Consider the following 24,230-nt stretch of genomic DNA (forward strand, 5'->3'; position numbering starts at 1 on the left):
TTGTCGTGTTGTGATTGGCCTCTGATGTTGACATGTGTCGCGCTGTGATTGGCTTCTTATGTCGACATGTGTCGTGCTATGATTGGCTTCCTGGTCGGAGGGAAACTCTTCTGGGTCTTTGACGGTATAACGTTAACCAGTGCTCGGTAGTTTCAGGATTGGTCAAGTATGGTACAAACAGTGCTCCTCTAAGTTCCTGAGTGAGGGAAGCTCCTCGGTTGAGGACTTGCAACATCCAAGCCACTGAGTAATCATGAAACTTCTAAGTACTGAAGCGTCGTATCATTTTCACTTGCCTCTGCCCCATAGGTAGAAGTGGCATCCTTTCTGGAGGTATTTGTCCTCTATCCAGGAGTGGTATCTTTAGCTGATGTTAACGTACAAGGTAATGTATCATTTTCACTTAAAACTTACTTGTAGTTTCGGGCTTGGTCAAGTGTTATATAAACCATATAGTAGGAGTCCCCCATGTCGCTGAGCTAGGAGATCTGCCGAAAAAGGTGACAGACAAGGTAAGCAATCAGAGTTCCAAGCAGTCAGCCTCAGATTGGAAGTTTTGATCTCGGGTTCCAGCTAATTGTTCTCCTTCTCCTTATCTTGCAGGCAACAAAAAGGATAAAGAGAAGAAAAGGGAGAAGAGATGATATGAGATACTTTTTCTTTTGAACTTGTTGACTTTCCACAGGCTTATTCTTGAACTGGATTGTAGGGTTTCTTAGTTTCCTCCAAATGAACGAGCCGACTCGAGAATTTGAGGGTCAAAATAAGTTTGTCAAATCTGGAGTATGTTCGACCCTGATGATATGGGATACCTTTGCTTTTGAAGAAGTAATATGTGAATCGGCACGTGTTCTGTTGCGTTTGTCTCCACATGTTTCCTTGTATCCTTTTCACCTGCCTTATCTGTTCCTCAGGCAGATGTTGTATCTTCTCTGAAAGCAGAAGATGTTGAAGATGAGTACTTAAGAGCAATGCTAGGTAAGTAATCAAGCAAGGGGTTCCAGGCTATCAGTTCCTGACTGGAAGCTTGATTCCAAGTGCTGATTGATTACTTTCTTTCTCCTTGTCTTGCAGGTAAGAGCAAGGGCAAGGGCAAAGACAGGGAAAAAGCATGTATGGGATACTATTGCTTTCAACCCTGATGATACTCTTGCTTTGGCGTGACTTGTTTGTAAAAGTATTATCGTGGGAAAGAAGCTGAGTATTTCGAGATATTTCGTTGGGAGTACCTTTTCAGATGTGAGGAAGAGTTAAGCAGTTTTTGTAGGTCTGCCTGGCTGTGGAGGATAAAGGTAGACATATATGGGAATTTTCCCAACAATGGGTAGTAATGTTGTTCCTTTACCCTTTTTTGGTCATAGCAATGTAATGGGAGTTGCAAGATTCATGTGTTTTAACGTTGTCAGAGCACTTTGAAAAAGTGGTCCATGGTATCCGGAAAGCTGATGTTGCATGTGAAGATTGTAGATAAGTTTTATCCAAGGAAATCTGACTCTCGAAGTTTAGAGAGTGGTGCCTCTTCGATTTTCGAACAAGAAGATATGTTGAATATCTGGCTCTCGAAATTCGGAGAGCGTTGCCTCTTCGATTTTTGAACAAGCAAATCTGTTGAAGGTGTGTTCTTGTATATGAGGAAAAATTAGGCATTCTTATGAGTATGCTTTACCATGAAAGATGGAGGTTAACACATCTAGGGATTTTCCAATTAGCCAGTAGTGGTGACGTTTCTTTACCTTTTGTGGGTAATAGTTAGGGTAGTTGGGTCTACAAAATTCATACGCCTTAGCTTGGTTAGGGATCTTTGAGAAAGCTACTCGTGGTACCCGAAAAGTTTATGTTACGTGTGGGTAGTGTTGACAAATTTTATCCAGGAAGATCTGGCTCTCGAGATTTAGAGAGCGATGCTTCTTTCGGTTTTTGAACAAGTAGCCCTGTTGCCCTTTCTTTTACAGGGGTGAAGCATTGAGGTTGAAATAATACTCCCTTGATTTCCCGAGTAAGGAAAACTTCTCGGTTGGAGACTTTAAAGATCCAAGTCACTGAGTAGTCGTGAAACTTCCAAGTACTGAGGTGTAGTAGTATATGGTAGGAGTCCCCCAAGTCTCCGGTCGAGGGAGTTGACGAATGAGGTGTCTTACTAGTAGCCAAGTTTCCAAAGTAACAAAACTTCACCATTTTTATTTGGCCTAGGCCTTTTTTTTTTTTTTTGAATTTTCTAATTTTCAAAAAAAAAAAAAAAAAAAAAAAAAATATATATATATATATATATTGTGGGTACCATGAATTGATTTTGCTTCACACTATCTTGATCAAGAGAGTGTGAAGCTTTTGACATTTGTAGTTGCCCTCTATTTGTTGAAGCTTTTGTGTTAAAGCTTTGAGATTGAAGCATTGTTGGGTACCATGAATTGATTTTGCTTCACACTATCTTCATCAAGAGTGTGTGAAGCATTTGGCATTTGTAGTTGCCCTCCATTTGTTGAAGCTTTTGTTGGTGAAGCTTTGTGGTGAACTTTTGTGTTGAAGCTTTGTAGGTGAAGCTTTGAGGTTGAAGCTTTGTTGGGTACCATGAATTGATTTTGCTTCACACTATCTTGACCAAGAGTGTGTGAAACTTTTGGCATTTGTAGTTGCCCTCCATTTGTTGAAGCTTTTGTTGGTGAAGCTTTATGGTGAAGCTTTGTAGGTGAAGCTTTTGTGATAAAGCCTTGTAGGTGAAACTTTAAGGTTGAAGCTTTGTTGGGTACCATGAATTGATTTTGCTTCACACTACCTTGATCAAGAGTGTGTGAAGATTTTGGCATTTGTAGTTGGCCTCCATTTGTTGAAACTTTTGTTGGTGAAGCTTTGTAGGTGAAGATTTTAGGTTGAAGCTTTGTTGGGTACCATGAATTGATTTTGCTTCACACTATCCTGATCAAGAATGTTGAAGCTTTTGGCATTTGTAGTTGCCCCCTATTTGTTGAAGCTTTTGTTAGTGAAGCTTTGAGGTTGAAGCTTTGTAAGTGAAGCCTGGTAGGTGAAACTTTGTAGGTGAAGCTTTGATGTTGACGCTTTGTGGGTGAAACTTTTGTGTTGAAGGTTTGTTGAGTACCATGAATTGATTTTGCTTCATACTATCTTGATCAAGAGTGTGTGAAGCTTTTGGCATTTTTAGTTGTTCTCCATTTGTTGAAGCTTTTTTGGCATCATAAATTGATTTTGATTCACACTATCTTGATCAAGAGTGTGTGAGGCCTTTGAGAATTGCGGTTGAACTCCTTTGATGAAGCTTTGTTGGGACCATAAATTGATTTTGCTTCACACTATCTTGATCAAGAGTGTGTGAGGCTTTTGAGAATTGTGGGTTGAACTCCTTTGATGAAACTTTGTTGGCACCAGAAATTGATTTTGCTTCACACTATCTTGATCAAAAGTGTGTGAAGCTTTTGAGAATTGTAGTTGCCCTCCATTTGTTGAAGTTGTTGAATTTCTCAATTTCCCTTTTTTTTTTTTTTTTTTTTTTGTTTGGGAAACTAGAAATTTGAAAATGTGGGAAAGAAAACATATACAAATTTTGCTTCCATACTGTTGAGCAAAAGATTGTGATGCTAGCCATACCTTGTAGTAGTTGAAGGTTTGGATGAACCATATAAATTGAATTTTCTTCGAACAATCTTGATCAAGAGTGTGTGAAGCTTTCTACGAGAAATGTCTGAAGCAGATGCAAGAAGGCTGAAGAGCTTGATTTTCATATACCATACACTGAAGCCGTTGTTGGCTTGCAATAAGACTTTGTTAGTGACTATAACTCTTGTTAGGCATAAGTGCTCCCCTAGTTGAGTTGTAAACCTTAAGGGTTTTTTATTATTTGTGAATGCTAGGAGTTCACATATACAAGTTGTACCACTCGTCTTCTAGTTGGTAGAATGAATGGTGAGTTGCTTTCATCATTTGGTTGGTGGTATGAAGGTGAGTTCCTTCATCACCTTTCATCACATTTCATCACCTGGTTGATGGCATGAAAATGAGTTCCTTCTTTACCTGGTTGGTGATAAGAGTGGGAAGTTGCCAAATAATATTAGTGTACGGGTCATACATTTCATCACCTGGTTGGTGGCATGAATGTGAGTTACTTCATCACCTAGTTGGTGAGAATAAGGGCAAGGTGCCGAGGCACATTGTAGCGAGTGTCGAATGACGCAAAGTATGTTGAACCCTTTCGAAGCACAGTTGGCGTATGTATGAATGTGTTGGAATGTATTATGTTTATGTATGAATGTGTTGGAATGTATGATGTTTATGTTGATTGATATGAGTGATGCTTATGAATGTTTTTCTATGCATGAAGGAATCCATGCTTTCGATATGTGAACCATGTTCGTTGTAACAGTTAGTATCACTTACTTTGTGTCAAAGTACTCATGTTGGAGCTTTGAGTTGGAGTATAGAGGTAGGTTAGCGTAGACCAAGTGTTCCAATGCTAGGAATGCAAAAGACTCAGAAGAAATTGTCTGAATTCTCTTTTCTTTAAATATTTTCCGAATGGTTTGTGTGACAAAAGATCTCAAGCAGTTGAGGGTCAAAACATTTGTAATGTGTATGCCTTCTTATAATATCATTTCCTTCAGTACGTAGTCTTCCACTTTGAAAGAGTAAGGCTTGGCCCCATAGTCATAATAGCGGTATGTTCACCCCTGGTTGTCTTGATACGAACTTTTATCCCTCTTGTTGTAATGAGCTTGCTGAGAGTAAAAATCTTTCCCCTTACCAAGAGACAAATACGTTTGGTGACTTAGCGAGTAGCTAAATGAGGCAGGAGAGGATCCAATGGGTGTTTGAATGGCCAAGATCTCCTTACTTGGTATAACTTGATTTCCAACTTCCCACTTGTTGATAGGGGTTAACCATATGGGGGTTCCTTTGGTATGTCCTTACCTCGGCAAATGGATGATTGTAAGTTTGCATCATTACCTCAGAGTAAGTCTTCCAAGTGTTAGCATTCATCATGTACTTGAACAAGCATTCATGCATACCTATCGTGAAGGTCTTGAGTGTTGTTTTATCATTTGCCTCAACACAACAAGAGTACTCATAGCAGATGGGACCAACATATTCATGCAATAACTCATTTGATTTCTGACGAATAGTATATAGCTCATTAGCGGAGTGTACACGATCAGTTTGGAAGATGTGTTGAGCCACAAAAAGTCTCCTTAGCTCAGCGAAGGAATCCACAGTATTAGGTTGAAGATCACAATACCAATTGAGAGCTCTACTAGAGAGAGTTGAGGGCAATATGAGACATCGTTCCTCATCATTGTGTGTTCGGTATGCCATGGTAGATTCAAAGAGGTATATATGCTCAATCAGATATTTCTTCCCAGTATAAGATTGCAAGCCAAGCCTCTGTTTCGTTTCTCCTTGTAGAGGGCCATGGATTCTCTTTGTTAGGGGGCCGGGCCTTGGTTGATCCCAGCTAGGGATTTGGGCATGACGCTCGGCCTTTAGCCTATTCACCTCTTTGAAGAGATGGAGGATAAGAGGGTACTGAGTGGAGTCAGGCATTATTAGAACTCTTATTCACAAGTTTTCCTCATCCCTTGGAAGTATGGAAGTTTGGTCAAAGGCATGTGGCTTTTTCTTAGATTCACCGTACTAGCTTTCGAGACGGGCCGTTTGGAAGTCCCGCTAGTCTCCTTCACCTTTTTCTTTCCATTCCTTTTGCATTCTGCAAGAAGGTGCCTTCCTCAACTTCTCCTACTTTGGGTCAAAGTAGCTGGGTTAAGAGAAGTCTCATGTTGATCGACATTTCGATGAGTAGCTTGCTCCTCGTCAGGAATACCCATGTCGAAGGCAGGTGACCCTCTGTGTTGAGGGGTACCCAATTGATGGTTGACTTCCACAAGGGTGATGAGCTTGTGTGTTTGAGTATGCCTAGCCTCATGGAGCATCTCGAAGAGTTTCTCATACTGCTCCTGGAAGACCTTGTTCTTCATTGCTATCTTGTTGTTTTGAGCCTCCAGCTCTTCAACTTTAGCTTGAAAAGTGAACTTCTTTCGTTCTTTCTTTTGCTACCTCACACTAGGCACGATGAGGGTGTCGTTCTGTGTTGTGGCTTCCTTCACTCCCTATGTTGGAAATGGATGCTTGGTCAAAATAGAGTGTACGAATGGTGGAAACCAGTGTGACAAAGCTGAAGAGAGTAGGAATAAATGCGTTTCCCACAGACGGTGCCAAATGTTGAGGCACATAATCAGTGAGGACTTTGGTACAACAGAAAGTGTCAAGTTTTTGACATTCGCTAGATTGCTCTGGTCACTAGTATGGATAAGTATGTAAATGGATAGAGATATGGAAGCAAACACAAGATGTACGTGGTTCACCTAGATTGGCTACGTCCACGGAGTAAAGGAGTTCTCATTAATTGTGAAGGGTTTACTCAAATACATAGGTTCAAGCTCTCCTTTAGTGAGTTCTAGTAAATGATTTAGTACAAATGGTATTAGGGATTATTTTGGGAGAATGATCTCATTTTATAGAAGAAAGTTTATAGCTTTGTTCTGACATTGACACGTGTCGTGTTATGATTAGCTTCTGATGTTAACACGTGTCGCGCTGTGATTGGCTTCTCATGTGATTGGCCTCCTGGTTAGAGGGAAACTCGTCTGGGTCCTTGACGGTATAACGTTGACCGGTGCTCGGTAGCTTCGGGATTGGTCAAGTATGGTACAAACAGTAGGAATAAGTGCGTTTCCCACAGACGGTGCCAAATGTTGATGCACAAAATTAGTGAGGACTTTGGTACAACAGAAAATGTTAAGTTTGTGACCTTCGCTAGATTGCTCCGGTCACTAGTATGGATATGTATGTAAATGGACAGAAACATGGAAGCAAACACAAGATGTACTTGGTTCACCCAGATTGGCTACGTCCACAGAGTACAGGAGTTCTCATTAATTGTGAAAGGTTTACACAAGTACATAGGTTCAAGCTCTCCTTTATTGAGTACTAGTGAATGATTTGTTACAAATGACATTCGGAAATATTGTGAGAGAATGATCTTCTTTTATAGAAGAGAGTCTCTAGCTTTGTTCTGACTTTGACACGTGTCATGCTGTGATTGACCTCTGATGTTGACATGTGTCGCGCTATGATTGGCCTCTGATGTCAAAACGTGTTGCGCTGTGATTGGCCTCCTGGTTGGAGGGAAACTTTTCTGGATCCTTGACGGTATAACGTTGACCGGTGTTCAGTAGTTTCGAGATTAGTCAAGTATGGTACAAATATATGTTATAAGAGTTACCTTCATGAAAAAACTTCAACACCTATGGGCAAGATGAAGCTTTCACAAACTCTTATAAAAATAAAACTCATACTATGCCATCTTAATTTAAACAAAAGAAACAATCCACACTTATGAGCAAGAAGATTATCCCTTTTATGCTAATTAAGATGCAATGTTGATCGAAGTAACTTAAAATCATAGTCCTAACATTAACTAAGCCGCTACGGCTTGCTTAGTTGACAAGACATTGATAAACTCCAGCCTGAAACAGTAAAAACATCACATGGATTAATTAGTTGTAAGTGGCAAAATTATGATAACCTGATTCAAGCTTCGAGTCTTGCCAACAAGTGGCATTAATATAATAAATTCCTTCATGACTGCCTTTGGTATTCAATTAATCTCAAGAAACCTGATAACATACTTGAAGGAGATTAAGCACATAGAAAATGTTGTATAAGAATTGCAGTATTAGTCTTTCACCACATGGATGTTAATACGTATGAGAGAACTTGATGGAGCTAATTGATTCAAAATAGAAACACTTTTATATAAACAATACAGTCGCTTTAATTCAAGTCAAATTGTGATAGCACTTAAATGCTTCCGTAAGTCAAACGGGTTCCTTACCTTTTGTACCTTTCTTTCTGTAGTACAAGACTACTACAACATTAGCATAAAAATCATGCATTAGCCTTGTAAATACCAAATTAAATAAAGGAACAACCAAAATTCTTTTCTTCCAAACGCAACATCTCTAATATATTGCCATTCATTGGCCTTGAATAATTTTTACTTTTTTCTCCACGTATGGCACATAAAAATTAACTGATCAGAGCATTGTTTAAATTCTTAAGGTATAGGAAAAAAACTAACAAACAATATACAAGTTTTGAATCCTCCAACTAAGGAATGACTCGATTTATGAATATTTTGTTCATTTACTTCCTCTTTGGGTCAAGTTTCATACTTTTTATATTATATTGTATTTGTTTTTCTTTGCCGGTGTCTGTATGTGCACCAAAACACCATTGCAAGGACTTTTGATTATTGGTGCAAATAAAGATTACCCAACCTCATCAACCTTAACCACTAACTAGCGATTGGCATCTACTTATGAGATTCTTTTTTAGATGAAAACACAATATAAAAGGAAACTATACTACTTTTGTGATGATTGGAAAGATGCAAAGCTTCAAGCACCAAGATTTTTGTTCTTTCAATTTTTCGACTTATAAAAGAATTTTTAGTTTACCAAGCTATAACACAATGCAACACATTTTGTAGACATTGCAAGGACCTTAATAATCTTTACACCTTAACACTGGATCACCACCTAGATTGCTGCTAACATTTTAAAATTACTACTTTTATGCATTACAACATTAGTATGATCACTATTGACGAAGTATATGGGATGATTGACAGAGTTCCTCTGGAGTTCAAGCAAATGAATGGGTCATCACAGAGTATTAGTAATGAGATAGGTGGACAGATTATGAAAGACATTATTTATTTGTCAGCATTAGCTAACTCGAACTTGGCCAGAAACACTTCTGCAAGCCTCGTAATTGGAAAAATTCCAAGGAGAAACTTCTTACCAATGTTCTTAGGGTGCGTTTGTTGCACCGGATTATCTTAGACTGAACTAGTTTTAAGGACTAAGCTAGACTGCCTTACAATAGACTAAGTTGGACCAACTTAGTGAAGCGTTTGGTGCAATGTCAGACTAAAAAGCAGGATAACTAATAAATTCTAATATTATATTAATCTATCTATATCTCTATTAATATTTTATTGTAAATTCTCTCTGTTTTTTTCCTGAAAACTCTTCCTCTTCTTCGAAACCCAATTCCACGCTTTGAGATCAAATCAAAACCAACTTCCTACAATTGCATATTGGATCAAAACCAACTCCCCACAATTACAAATCAAATCAAAATTAACTCCCGAATAATTTGAGATCAAATCAAATCCAATTCCACAATTTGGCGTCTCAGGTTGCTTCCCCCAAATCAAACCCATTTCCACAGTTTGGCTTCTCAGCACATCATCGACGGCCCCAAGCAGTTGTCATCCCAATCCAAGATCTTTGCCATCTTAGTCGTCGTCGTGGGAGCTAGCGTTCTTGGCCTCCAATATTCCTTCATCACTGTCTTGTCCCTCACCCACCACTGGGTTCACAAGGATTCCTTGATTTGAGTTTCAACGGTTGTCGTGTTCCTTACCCACCACTGAGTTCACTAAGATCCTGTGATTTGGGTTTGAACAGAGACCATTAAGGGTGATCTGTGGCCGTGACGGTCAGAGGTGGTGCAATTATATGGGTCCTGTTGGAGGAGGAAGAGACTGAAGAGAGCAGAAGGAAGACGGTCTTAGCTAGCCCCCACCTTTTCGAAGGCTCTCACTAAGAACTTCTAGCTAGCCTGTTAGTCCACACGAGTCCTCTTTAGTCCCATTAAACATAATTCCAGTATCTAACAAACATTGGACTATAGTCCAATCTAATCTAGTGAGAGTTAAGGAAGCCAAACAAACGCACCCATAGATTATAAACTTGCTTACTTATTGATAAATCAAAGGGGATCAATTGTTTGATTTGTATCTTATGCGCATCAACATAAAGCAAAAAAAAAAAAGCAAATGTCTAGGTCTGGTAGCAGAAAGAAAAAAAGCAGTCATGGAAATGCAAATGAAACCTCTTTGAAAAGAAAAAAAAAATCAATTAGAGGTGTTAATTTATAAAAGGAATGAGTGTAAAGATAACTTTACATTTTGAATTAGGTTTGAGAGGGCAGTTTAGGTAATAAAATTGGGTTTAAAGAGATATTATTTCATTAATAAAGTTGGATGCATAAAGAGGTTATATGAGTTCAAATTTTAATCATCTTTAGTTAAATAGTTTAATTAATCATGTGCATGGATATGGAATGACAGAGGCAAACCCAGTGTTGACAATGTCATTAGCAATTGCCGAGCATCCCTTCGAGGTCAAACCAAGTGGATGTGGCACCGTCGTCCAAAATGTAAAGCTCAAGATCATTGACCCTGAATCCGGTGCTTCTTTGCCATGAAACCAGCCTGGGGAGATTTGCTTTAGAGGTGACCAGATCACAAAAGGTAAGATATGCCTTCTATTAAGTTCTACCTTGAATGTATACCATAGGACCATTGTTGCACTATTTAATTTAATAAGTTAGTAACTTAATACAACGCTAGCCACTCGATTAAAATTGCTTCATAATAATTAAGATAGTTAAAGTCATAGAAATCTGATTTTTGGTGTCGAAAATTATCAGTTTATCTTAATGATCCAGAGTCAACAAGAACCACCATAAACAAGAAAGGTTGGCTACACACAGGTGATATAGAGTGCATTTATGATGACGAAGAGCTCTTCATTGTTGATCAGTTGAAGGACCTGATCAACTACAAAGGGTTTCAAGTGGTCCCTGCTAAACTTGAAGCCTTGCTCATCACCCATCCCAGCGTTTCTGACGCTGCAATTGTCCCGTAAGGCCATCTCCAACTGAAGGTTCTAGAGGGCCAGAGGGCCGAAAAATAGCCCGAAAACCGTCTCCAACTAAAGGCTAGGCCAGAGGGCTGTGGAATCTGAGAAGGCCCAACAGAATCGAAGAGGGCTGGAGGGCTGGCTAGAAAATCATCTATCCTGTCGGTTATAATTTTGAATATAGTAGGTATTCCACCACGTATGATAGCCGACTAATTTTTCTTTTCATGCAGTCTCACTACCACATGAAGCAGATCGTACTTTTAGCTCCCTAAAAAATGCATCCGTGGGAGTTCGACCTAAACCCTATTATCTATAATTTATTCTCACAATATGAACATGATCGTTTGGCTATAGCAAAAGTTAATGACTTAGGCCATCTCCAACTGATGGCTGGCCAGAGGGCTCGTTTTAGCCCCTGGCCCTCCAAGATCCTCCAAGATATTAATATTTTAATGAATAGTACAGGGCCATATTTGCCTCAATCTCCAACCGAGGGCCAAAGGGCCAGATGACTCGTTTTAGCCCTGTCACAAAAAACCGTCTTTAACCGAAGGCCATAGGGAAGCATAATTTATTATTTAAATTTAAAAACTTGGCTGAAGATGTTTCTTCCATCTTGAAGAACAACTCTCATGGTTTCGAATATTCACTGGAGTGGTGCCTTCATAGAACTCTAAATATTTTTTGGACACATGAGTCCACACACCGTCATTTGTTTGACAATTCCCCCTCACACTATCTTCCGACGCCCATTATGCCTTGCAAAGAGCTTCATCTTTTTTTTGGGTTCAAGCCCTATCTTTCATTGCAGACGAGGCCATTTGAAAATTATTGAAAAAATTGAAGGATAGATTTTTGAAAGAGGAAAGAAAATATGAGAATTGAAATAGTGTAGGAATGGTGAATTTTTTTTAGGAATGGTGAGTGAATGGTTTAGGTATTTATAGGAAAAAAAGGGCCCAAAAAACCTAAAAATAAAATAAAAATAAAAAAATTGAATCCAACGGTAACTGGCACCAGCTAGTCGTTGGATTCAAATTTCTTTTTAAGAATTCCTGTCGATTATAACCGACAGGATAAATGATTTTCTAGCCAGCCCTAACCGACAGGAATTCTCAAAATCGGGTTATATAGAGTTCCAGCGACTTCACCTGAATCGGAAAAAGCTCGAGTGTAGCTCAATTGCTTCAACGTCTATGACGTTAGCTTCACAGTTTACGCCCAGATCTCAAATGATCGAACTTGGCTCTGAGGCCATGATGAAGTTTGAATAAGTGTTTGTTTATTAAAGAAAGAAGAAGAAATTAAAGCACAGATAAAAATGGAGAATGATTTGATGATTTTGCTCTTTGCTAAATTTTCAGAGAGAATGTTCTCTCTTCTATTTCTTGTCACACATTCTCTGTGCATAATGGTTGGAATACATATGGATTCTCACTGCAGAAAACAGAAAGGATCTCAACCACTCATCTAGCTAGGCTCAAAGATCTTTACACATGTCACTTAGACATAATTACAATAGGAGCCCTACAATTGGTAAAATTACCAAAGTGAATACACAACTAAATACAAGGCTTATTCATTCTAAAATCAGATTAGCTCAATGCTTATACACTAACACTCCCCTTTAAGCTTTGAGCTGATATCACTCCAAGCTTGTCTCTGAGATAGTTGAATCTTTCCCTTGGTAAGGCTTTGGTAAAAATGTCTGCTACTTGCTCTTTGGTAGAACAATAGACTAAGTCAATAATTCCTTACTGCAAGGCATCTTTGATGAAGCGATACCTTCTGTTAATGTGTTTTGTGCACTGGTGAAACATTGGATTTTTAGTTATTGAGATTTCAGATGTATTATCACACTGTAAAGGAGTTGCTTCGGTTTGCAATTCCCCAAAATCCTCCAAAACAAATCTGAGCCAGATAGCTTAAGTTGTGGCTTCTGATGCACTGATATACTCTGCCTCTGCAGTTGAGAGTGCAACACAATTTTGCTTAACAGATGCCCATGGGAAAAGTCCACTTCCAAAAGAAAATGCATATCCAGATGTGCTTTTGCTATCATCAATGGAACCTCCCCAGTCACTGTCACAATATCCAACTAAATATGTCTTCTTGCCTTTCTCATACTTTAAACCATAATCCAATGTTCCTTTAACATATCTGAGCACTCTTTTGGCTGTCCCATAGTGTTTGTTTGTAGGGCAATGCATATATCTAGCTAGTAAACTAGATCCATACATCACATCTGCCTTTTTAGCTGTGAGGTATAATAGGCTTCCCACAATTCTCCTATATTGTTCTTCACTTGTTGCACCATTTCCATCTTCCTTGCTTAACTTTTCAGTGACAACAAGAGGGATGGAAACAGATTTGCACTCTTTCAAGCCAAATTTATCCAACAAGAAAAAAGCATACTTCCTTTGATGAATGAAAATACTTGAGTCAGTTTGTATCACTCCCATTCCTAGGAAATGATGAAGGAGCCCTAGATCTGGCATTTCATACTTCACCTTCATATCTTCTTTAAACTCATTCAACATCTCTTCATTGCTTCCAATATATACTATGTCATCCACATAGATAGACACAATTAGGATATCCTTATCTCCCCTTGTCTTAGTATAGAAAGTTGCTTCACTCAAGCTTTTCTCAAATCCACACTGGGTGAAGTAGTTGTCAATCTCCCCATACCAGGCTTTAGGTGCCTGTTTTAGTCCATAAAGGGCCTTGTGCAATCTGTAGACTTTGTCCTCATTACCATCAACTACAAATCCCTCAGGTTGTTCAACATATACCTCTTCCTGCAATTTTCCATTCAAAAATGCAGATTTAACATCTAGTTGATACAATTTCCAGCTTCTTTGTCCAGCAAGAGCAATCAAAGTTCTGATTGTGTCTAATCTAGCAACTGGAGCAAAAGTTTCATTGTAATCGATTTTTGGTTTCTGAACATATCCCTTGGCAACCAACCTTGCCTTGTTCTTTGTACTGAGCCATCCAAATTCAGCTTGGTTTTGAACACCCATTTCACTTCAATGACTTGCTTATCACTTGCTCTATCTACAAGCTCCTAAGTTCCATTCTTCTCCATCATTGACAGTTCTTCTTCCATTGCTTTTACCCAAGCCTTGTCTTGTGCAACTTCTTCATATTTCTCAGGTTCCACAATAAAAAGATTGCACTGTGCCATAATGTCACTTATGTTTCTCCATTTCATTGGAGTATGATCATAAGAATGAGAGATCTTTGCAGATTCATGAGTGCTACTTTCTTGTTCTTCAATATGGGAGAGAAAGTATTAGAACTAGGGGAACTTCCTTCAATCTTACTCAACTCATGTGAATTCACACCAATTACATTTTCAAGTTGATTCTGAATGTAGGTCACAGCAACAGAATTCTCTGAATTTTCCTTCCAATTCCAGATCATAGCTTCATAAAAAACTGCATCTCTTGACAAGATTAACTTCTTAGTGCATGGATTAAATACTCTGTATCCCTTTTCACATGTAGCATATCAAACAAACACATATTTGACACTCTTAGCATCTATCTTCTGTCTTATCTCAGATGGTACATGCACATAGCAGATTGATCCAAACACTTTTAGATGACCAATACCTGGTTTTCTGCCATTGTAGGCCTCAAATGGTGTTAGATTATCAAGTGCTTTTGTAGGTGATCTATTTAAAATGTAGACAGCTGTGTGTACAACCTCTGCCCACAGGGAGTATGGCATGCTTTTATCATGAAGCATTGCCTTAGCCATTTCTACAACTGCTTTATTCTTCCTCTCCACTACTCCATTTTATTGTGGAATATAAGCCATAGATAGTTATCTTTGAATTCTTGCAGTCTCTAAGAACCTGTCGTATTCATTTGACACAAACTCACATCCTCTATCACTTTTTAGGCACTTTACTTTGAAACCATACTGTAATTCCACCATTGCTTTAAACTTTCTGGAACAAGTTAGAGCCTCATATTTTTGTCTTAGAAAATAGACCCAAGACATTCTTGTATGATCATTAATAAGAAGCATAAAGTACTTATTCCCAACAATTGATTCATTTTGCATGGGACCACACGAGTCAGTGTGTATCAGTTCCAGTGGACTATTTACTCTCCAAGCTTGCTCTTTTGGAAATCAATCTCGATGTTGTTTTCCCAACTAACATCCTTCACATACACCGTCAACATCTTCGAGATATGGAAGACCATGCACCATCTCATTCTCTCTAAGTTGTTTAAGGATCTTGAGATTTAGATGTCCTAGTCTCTTGTGCCAAATCCAGGTAGAATGAGGATCTATGCTAGCTTTCAGAGCAAATTGACTGCTATTCAACAGAGAAAGAGGATAACATCTATTTTGCTTCTTTTTAACCTTGATGACAAGATTGTTAAGTGAAGGTCCATCAAATACACTACACATGCCTTCTCCAAACAATAGACAATATCCATGCTCATCCATTTGTCCCACACTCAGAAAGTTTTCTTTTAATCCTGGAAAATGCATGACTTCTCTAATGTACTTATTCCCTTTGTTAGTGTCAATTTCCAATGAACCCACTCCAGTAACATTTACTAACACACCAGTAGACATTTGCACATTTCCAACAACATTTGTTCTTATATCAACAAGAAGATCAGTATTTCCTATCATATGGTTGCTGCATCCACTGTCAATGTACCAATTTCCATTCACCTTTGCTTCAGTAGTTGCACTATTAGCATAGAATAGGTTACCAGATACCTCCATTTGATTTGCACAGTTAGCTTTTTTAATAGCTTTACCCATAGTGCACTCCCTAACCCAATGTCCAAATTTATCACAGTTGTGACATTTGGATTTTCCCTTAAATCTGCACTCACCAAAGTGAAACTTTGAGCATACTTTGCACTGAGGTTTTGTCACTTCTTGATTCATAGAGGGTGAAGAGTTTGCATTTTGTGTAGGACTCAAAAATGGCCTTTGTTGAAACTTAGACTTTGAATCCCACTTCCTGCCTTTTGTATTCCAGTTCCTCTGAGACTTAAAACCACTGGATTGAGAGTTACCCTTATTCTGTTGCCCTTTTGAACTCACAAAGAGAAAGGCGAATACCTTATCAGTAGCATCAACAGTGTGCAAATCGAAACGTTATTCCTGACTTTTAAGAATTGCTAGAACTTCCTGTAATTCAACAGTCTCTATACATTTTGTATTCTCAATCACAAGACAGATGGGATCATAGGGTTTGCTAAGACTGATTAAAACCTTTTGCACAAGTCTCTCATTAGATAATACTTTACCAAACGTCTTTATTTGATTAATTAATTCATTCAAACGTGTAAGATACCCAGATAATGATTCATTATCACGCATTCTAGTATACTCAAATTCACGTAGAAGATTTTGGGGTTTAATTGACAGTACCTGATCACCACCGTGGTATTCTCTATATAGCAGATCCCATGCCATCTTCGCTGAATCGGCGTTGGCAATTCGAGGGAATATTTGATCCAAGACTGCACTCTGGATAATACCCAGAGCTTTTGCATCTTGCATATATATAGCCACTGTTTTCTCATCGTCTTCCTCGTCTGAGCTTCCTTCAGCCTTCTTCTTCTTCTTCTTTGAATCTGAGATCGTAACCCATTTTTCAACTAATTTCCATAGCCCATGAGATTTGAAGATCGTCACCATCTTGATTCTCCAGAACTCGTAGTTCTCACCAGAGAAGATTGGAGTTCTCATCTTAGAACTTCCAGATCCAGCCATCTCTTAGCTTAGATGTTACGAACACAAATCAAAATCGGGTTATATGGAGTTCCAGCAACTTCACCTGAATCGGAAAAAGCTCGAGTGTAGCTCGATTGCTTCAACGTCTATGACGTTAGCTTCACAGTTTATGCCCAGATCTCAAATGATCGAACCTGGCTCTGAGACCATGATGAAGTTTGAATAAGTGTTTGTTTATTAAAGGAAGAAGAAGAAATTAAAGCACAGATAAAAATGGAGAATGATTTGATGCTTTTGCTCTTTGCTAAATTTTCAAAGAGAATGTCCTCTCTTCTATTTCTTGTCTCACATTCTCTGTGCATAACGGTTGGAATACATATGGATTCTCACTGCAGAAAACAGAAAGGATCTCAACCACTCATCCAGCTAGGCTCAAAGATCTTTACACATGTCACTTAGACACAATTACAATATGAGCCCTACACTTGGTAAAATTACTAAAGTGAATACACAACTAAATACAAGGCTTATTCATTCTAAAATCATATTAGCTCAATGCTTATACACTAACAGTTACCAACTGAGTGATGCCCTACCACAAAAGGCTTGGTTGCAGTCATTAGTATGGAATGTTCTAAGGAAACTCCACAGTTATTGTGAATGAGAATACAAGACTTTGCTCGCCCCTAAAGTGGGGTTGATGCTAATCTTTCATTGATTGTCATTAGATTAATTTGGTTCAATTAATTTAGGACAGAGATCTTAACATTTAAACTAATGTAACGGCAATTAATGGAGGAGTGTGCATCACACCTTCACTTTATGGGAAGAGCAAAAATGCACACTAGACTTTATATTAATTTTAAAATTTAATTAGGGTTTAGGGTTTTGCTCCAAGGGTTGGAGCAAGTTAGAGTAAGTTTAAAACCTAAAATTTGAGTTTTACTCCAAAGGTTAGAGTAGGTCCAAGGGGGAGAGGGTGGGCTTAACCTCGCAATAGGCTAGCAATAATGTGGTTCAAATTCGCTTTAGGCGAGAGTCAAACCTAAGACCTCTCACTTACAAGTAAAGAGGAATATCACTAGACCGTAGTACTAAGTGGCAATAGTACTACGACAATACATACGATATTATCTACATTAAGGGGTGGGGGAGTAGGCCAAGCCTCACAAAGCACTAGCCATAATAATTTGGTTCAAATTCGTCCTTGGTAAGAATCAAACCTAAGACTTGTCACTTACAAGTGAAGAGGAATGCCACTAGATCGTAGTTCTAAAGGGTTAGTTTAGTGTTGTTGTGCTTTTTAAATAGTTGTTTCTATTGTGCTTTAAGAATAATCAGCTCTAAAGTAAAGCAGTTGAGCTTTTGGTAAACTATATTTTTAAAAGTGTTGCAAGTATGAAATCATTATCATGGCCTTCGGTAAATATTATTATAAAAGTGTTGTACTAATGTATACTGACAAAAATAGACATGATTTTAAATGTGCTTTTGACTAATTCCTTTTTTTTCTTTTCTTTTTTTCTTTTTAAAGACTTTCACTTGTTACTAATTTTTTTCTTTAAAATTATCTTAACCTTGGCATTGCCGAAAGAAAAAATAAAAATAAAACAACTATCTTTTAATTGTATCAGTGTTCTAAAAATTCTCATCTAGCTCCGTATAGGCTCTAGGCCCGGCCACCGTCCCGATTAATCCCTAGGTGTTTGAAAATTATGAACGCTTAGGCACTCAGCTAGCCTGTATCTGTCTAGGTACAACTCTCACTTATACAAAAAATAGATAACTTTCATTTTGTATTTTATTTTTTCAATAAACTATAAAACAAAAAACTTGTTGAATAATTGGATAAACACTCATTATATGATTTTCCCCATGTTTTCGGCACATGCCATCTAGAAGTATATATCAACAACATTGACGGTTGAATTGTTGAAACTAATTTTGCAAACAACAAAAATCATCGAAGGAATTGAATATGCCCAAATTTCCCTCACGCTAGCCCGACAAAACATTTAATTTTAGTCGACGAACTGTAAACCCTAAATCATAGAATATACCTTTACCTGATGAAACTTGGAAGGATTCAGTGCACAAAATGTGGCATTTTACTCGCCAACTTTTTCTCTTGGCCAAAAACTTTGCCCAACGAAGAAAAGTTTGCTCGTCGAACGATGTTTGTCTGGTAAAGGGCTTTGAAAAACCAAAACATTGACCACTATTTCCGACAAAAGTTAATTCGTCAAGCGAAATTCGTCGAACAAATGATAATTTTTAGAAGAGATTGTTATGTTTTTACAGAACTACTATGCTGCATATAGCTAGAGTGCCCTGAAATACAAGCAACAATATGACAAAAGATTACTTCAAAGTTAAAGTAAAAATGACTAACTACCAACTTATAACTAATAAATTAAAATGACTAACTTCATTGGAAACAATAGATCAATATTTATCAAACCCATGAGTCATTTTATAGAACAAAACATCACCACGCAAGAAAAAGAGAAAAAGCACACCCACAAAAAAAAATGAATTCTTTAATACAAAAACCATAAAATCCAAGGAAGCAGATTGTCTACCCTCCTTTTACCATGCCCTTCCCATCCCCTCCTATTTACGTGGTCACGGTTAAGTCAAGTCAACATGTCTTATTATCTCTATAAAAAATTAATATAAAATGTTGAAGTGGTTTAACCGTGACCGCACAGTGTAGGACGGGATGGAAAGGGCATACAATCTACCTCCAAAATCCAAAGCTTGAGTTCGTACCTTTGAAGAGTTCAAAGAGATTGACTGAGAAATATGCAGGTGAGGTTGTGCAAGTTCAGGGATTAGGGCTAGGGTTTTCCGTATATATAACAGAGTGTAAGAAAATAGGGGTAGATGAAGTCATCTAGAAAAATAGAATGGGTACTGTAGGTATAGAGAAACTTTCATTAGTCTTCTTTTTAAATTAGCTTTGGAAGCAACCCAACAATGGATTTTAAAAACTACTATAAGAAGGCCCAAACTTTAAAGATAAGCAAGCTTATAAATATTTACCAAACAAATTTTAGTACTTTACTTTAAAACGGAGCAAATTTTAGGAAAAAAAAACAATTCCAAACGGAAACTAACTGGCATAGTTTGATATTTTTTTTTTAATAATAAATCTGAAAACATTTGAGACTCTTTGGTTGAACAATAACATTTCGTGAATAACCCCAAACCAACGTGCTAGTGTATGGGTAACCCTCCATTATATCTGCAAATCATACAGAGGGATGGACAATGGTTATGCGGACGGGTAACCGTGGTTAATTTATCCATAACCATTTATGCTCATACCCGCATAACCATTTACCAGTTAGGTAATTGCTTAAACGGTTATACTCATACCCATAACCGTTTATAAACGGTTAACCATACTCATAACCGCATACCCATTTAACCATAACCGTTTAATACTCGTTTACCCATTTATCATTTTTTAACCCGTTTATCTTTTTTTTTTTTACCATTACCATTTTTCACCCGTCTACATATTTTTAACAACTTGAAAATAAAAAAAAATTTGTCATATTTTTTTTTTGACAATTAAACACCGTTATAGGTACATTCATCATACATTTCCATATTTTAATTTTTTAAGTTCTTATACCATTATAATAATTGAAATAATAGTTTACGGACTATATTTTTAACTGTTACCAATGAAGGTAAATATAATATTTGCTAAGTATTATTGGGTTACCAAAATTGTTTAGAAGACATTTTTGTCAAAGCATTTATGTCAATTTCATGGTTACCCGCAAGAAATTTAAATTAATTTGGCCAATTCCTTGATGATGAGAATCATCATTCCTGTAGTAGTATTATTGAGAAAATGATCGATGAATTCCTTGCTAATTTATTGGGTGCTAAGTATTATTGGATCGAGAATATGGTTTATGTTAGTTTTACATATATAAAATAAATGGGTAAACGGTTACCCGTTTATAACCGTGGTTAATACCCATAACCGTCCATTTAAATTTCGCGGGTAAACGGTTATATCCATAACCATTTATTTATCTAAACGGGTACCTATAACCATAACCGTTTAATTTACATGGGCGGGTAACTGCGGTTACCCATAACCAATGGGTATTTGCCCATCCCTATACAGAACTAGAGGCACGTGACAGGGATTTATAAATTCTTCTTTGGAATAAGTTGCTCTTATTGTGGAGCAAAAAATAATCTCACAAATCATGAAGGTCACACGTGGATTTTTGGACAAGAAATATGAGATTACTCTCGAGGCACATCAAAATTCTCAATCCCATGTAATAGACAATAATAGTTCAATCTATGAAGAGTCAAAAGTGATCAATACAGTATTTATTCAAATCCCTCTCATCACTTTCCATCAATCCCTTATTGATTTTATTCAAAAAGTAACTCCCAAAACTTCCTATTTAATTTAGGAATAATTGTCATGTTGATTGCAAAATATTATTTCACATAATATCTTGCAATTATTCACCCAATTACACCATCTATGGCCGTCCATTCTCCACCAATAGGGCCGTCCACCCTCCTATAAATACCCCACTTATCCCACTAAAATGCTAAGCCATTTTCTACCCACAAACTCCTAAACACATTCTTTTCAAAATTCTAACTTTGGTATCGGAGATTCTTCGATCAAGCCCCCCCCATTCATCGCAAGCACGTAAGGTTTTTGGCCTTAATCGAATGTGGTATTATTTTGCAGGTGCATTTTCGTCAAATGAAGAGATGGCGAAAATTTACATTCACACTTATTACATGTTTTAGTAATGCATATAGTGTAATTTTAATCCCTACTATCCATAATTATGTGTTAATACCTGTGAAATTAATTCTCAACATTGGGTCATTGAAATATATCAAAAGAGTTCGAAAATATTGATCAAGGTTATGCCACTTACTGCAATATATTCTTTGTTCACCAAAGTGGCATAAGTACATAAATATAGTATATATTTTGCATCCATTTATTTGGATAAAGGGATTAATTAATTAATTAATCAATTGGTTTTCATATTATGAAAACCAATTGACACCCATATCCTTAACAGATCCTGGAGAAATTTCGTCCAACACTTTCTCTTGGCCCTTGGGGTAATATATTCCAGTCTTCTCATGGGGAACCCATATATTGTTATCATTATTTTCTCCCATTTGGTTCTTGTTCTTCGCTTCATCACCTTCAGACTTCACCGTCTCACGTACCATATCTGCAGAAGAGCTTTGCTTATGAAAACCTTTTCGACTCATTGGCCTGCACAAGTACGTACACACACACACACACATATATATGTTAGACAATAAAGTTGAGCTAGCTAGAGCTTGATTAAACAATATATTGTAGAAATCCTCTGTGAGTTTATTTTTTGAATCTTCATAAAGTGTGTTGGTACGTTACAAATATTTTCAAAAATTAAATCAAGCAAAATTTTGGATCTCGATCTCCACTCTTAGCTTAGCAGAATTGAGTTAAATGATGGATTTGTCTCCGTTGATATCAGACCAAACAACTTGATTGCATATCATATCGAATTTAACCACATGTACTCCACATCAAGCAACATACATATATATATTTATATTCAAATGCAGTAGTCAGTACTTGACTCAATCTACTTGACTCAATCGAATCAAGCCACACACGAGAAGACACGCATGTGGTGAGTATGTACGAATGATCACATCGTAAGTGTTGCATCTATTATATTTAACGGATTTAGATCCTAAGGATCAACACACGTGAACCGTTGATCAAAAATCGTGCGGTCATAATTTTTTCATATTTTATATTTTTCAAGCAAAATAAGGCTGCTTTACTTTTAAAAATATAAAAAAATATTTAATTAAAACTGCACGATTTTTAATTAACGGTCCACGTGTGTTGATCCCTATGATCCCCATGGAAAGAATCCGGCGAGAATCCAAATCCATATTTAACATATCACATGTCAGACGATATAACGATCGGACAGATTATACTAGAGGAATGCTTACTTGAAAACCACGGAGTTAATGGTCTGTGCTCCTCTTGCCAAAACCGTAGCCATTTATTTCTCACTCTCCCTCTCTCTCTCTCTCTCTTTGAAGGATATGCAGTTGCCTGTTGTATCTTCGTAGCATTGGTATGCAGTTGATTTATATACAAGGATTGAAGGGAAGATTAGATCGATGAAAAGATAAATAAAATAAAAAATAAAAATAAAAAGGAATAGGAGGAGGATAACAGCATACCATTATCATGGATCATATCCATTTCTCTCTTCCCAATGGAGAATTTTGTCATGGCCGTATGGGACCATTTGAGCATGTACGTCACTACCTATAGTTGAAGATTGTTTCTGGATCATGAAAGATGGTTGATCATTAATGGAGCTACGTCGTCAACCATCGATTTTTTATACACCTAATTCTCAACCGGCTTAATTATTTTTTAGACTACTTTTACAAATAACGTGTGTGTGGGTTAATATTTGACAATGGGTTTTGCAAGTGACTAAGATTCAAAGACGTCAAAATGAGTGGAGACTGGCCCGAGGCCCAGTCGACTAGCCTAGAACAAATTGGCGCCTCCTCAATTAAAATGTAGGCCACAAGCCTAGGAGTGAAGTAATAAGTGATGGAGATCAACTCACTATCAGCAAAAAAACATTTTTTAGTGGCACTACAAGTAAAAAGATGATGACTCACTACCCCTGTAAACCCTCGGCCAAGAACAAAGCTAAACGCAGTCGGGCCAAATCATCTATAAAAGGGGAAACAAACACCAGAGACAAGGACACTCAACCAATCAAACTCAAAAACATACAAACTCTGCTCTCAAGCTAGTTCGTACCCAGAAAAGCTGAAACTCGCCCAAATTTAGTTCTTTTAGCTATATTTCCTGTAGAAAAGCTATATTTTGTCTGCTGTAAAAGCTATGCTACCTTTACTTAGTATTTTAGCATCAATTCCCTCGTGTAGAACTTAGTTATCTACCACCATTTTTAGCATACAAACCTCTGTGAACTCAAGGACAAGTGGCTACAAGTAGTTCAACCTTACCCAACAAGGTGAAATCTTGCCCGAGTCTCTTTGTATGTACTTGTATTTGGTAGATCTATTGCTATATATGCTTTTCATTGTATATTCAAGTCATTATCAACTGTTTTCCACCTAAGAAATCCCATTTACGTTCGAATCTAGTTAAGTTAAGAAACCTGCTTTTATTGAGAACAAACCGTATTCGAGGACATGGTTAAAAGGGTCATGAACTCCCTTCGTCCTGAACATACAAGATTATGAACTAAAAGTCCTTGTTTACAAGGCAAGAAAAAGAATTTAATGCAGACTTAACCCATCTGTGACGATCCCTTGATAACAAGAAGTTTAAGTGACTTGGGGCGCAAGTAATCGACTTAAATCACACCTACTCAACATCTGTTATACTGAGATAACAGTGGCACGCCTAAATACTTGTTAGTTTTGGTTGTGAGCCTCAAGGCCTATAACAAAGACCCTACAAATGCACCTTTCAAACTAACTTCGGGCTCTTCTTGAAGTACACCAAGTAGCAAGAAGTTGCCCGACAACCAACCTCAACCCAAGTGCCAAAGCTCCCAGGGGAGTTGTGCCAAGGCCAAATCCTTGCCTGAACATAGTTTTGGCACACCTAGTGGGACCTTGAAAATTTTGTATGCCCAAAAGAAAGAATGA

The 24,230-nt window shown here is 37.5% G+C and overlaps 1 non-coding gene and 1 pseudogene across 2 annotated transcripts; one reads left to right on the top strand and one right to left on the bottom strand.

Annotated features, from left to right (window-relative positions):
* LOC103411718 (4-coumarate:CoA ligase 1-like) overlaps positions 1-10,784 on the top strand; it is a 93,446-nt pseudogene extending 82,662 nt beyond the window's left edge.
* A 10,582-nt stretch (positions 10,785-21,366) lies between these two features.
* On the bottom strand, positions 21,367-22,897 carry LOC103444044 (uncharacterized). Of its 2 annotated transcripts, XR_003775818.2 has the most exons (3): positions 22,770-22,897; positions 22,533-22,647; positions 21,367-21,792 (listed from the first exon to the last, which is right to left on the bottom strand). It is a non-coding gene; the product is annotated as an uncharacterized protein (transcript). The 2 variants fall into 2 exon arrangements; XR_011571283.1 differs by lacking the exon at positions 22,770-22,897 and having other exon boundaries at positions 22,533-22,743.
* Between the last annotated feature and the right edge of the window lie 1,333 nt (positions 22,898-24,230).

The sequence above is a fragment of the Malus domestica genome, chromosome 09 (assembly GCF_042453785.1).
Source record: "Malus domestica chromosome 09, GDT2T_hap1".
Lineage (NCBI taxonomy): Eukaryota > Viridiplantae > Streptophyta > Magnoliopsida > Rosales > Rosaceae > Malus > Malus domestica.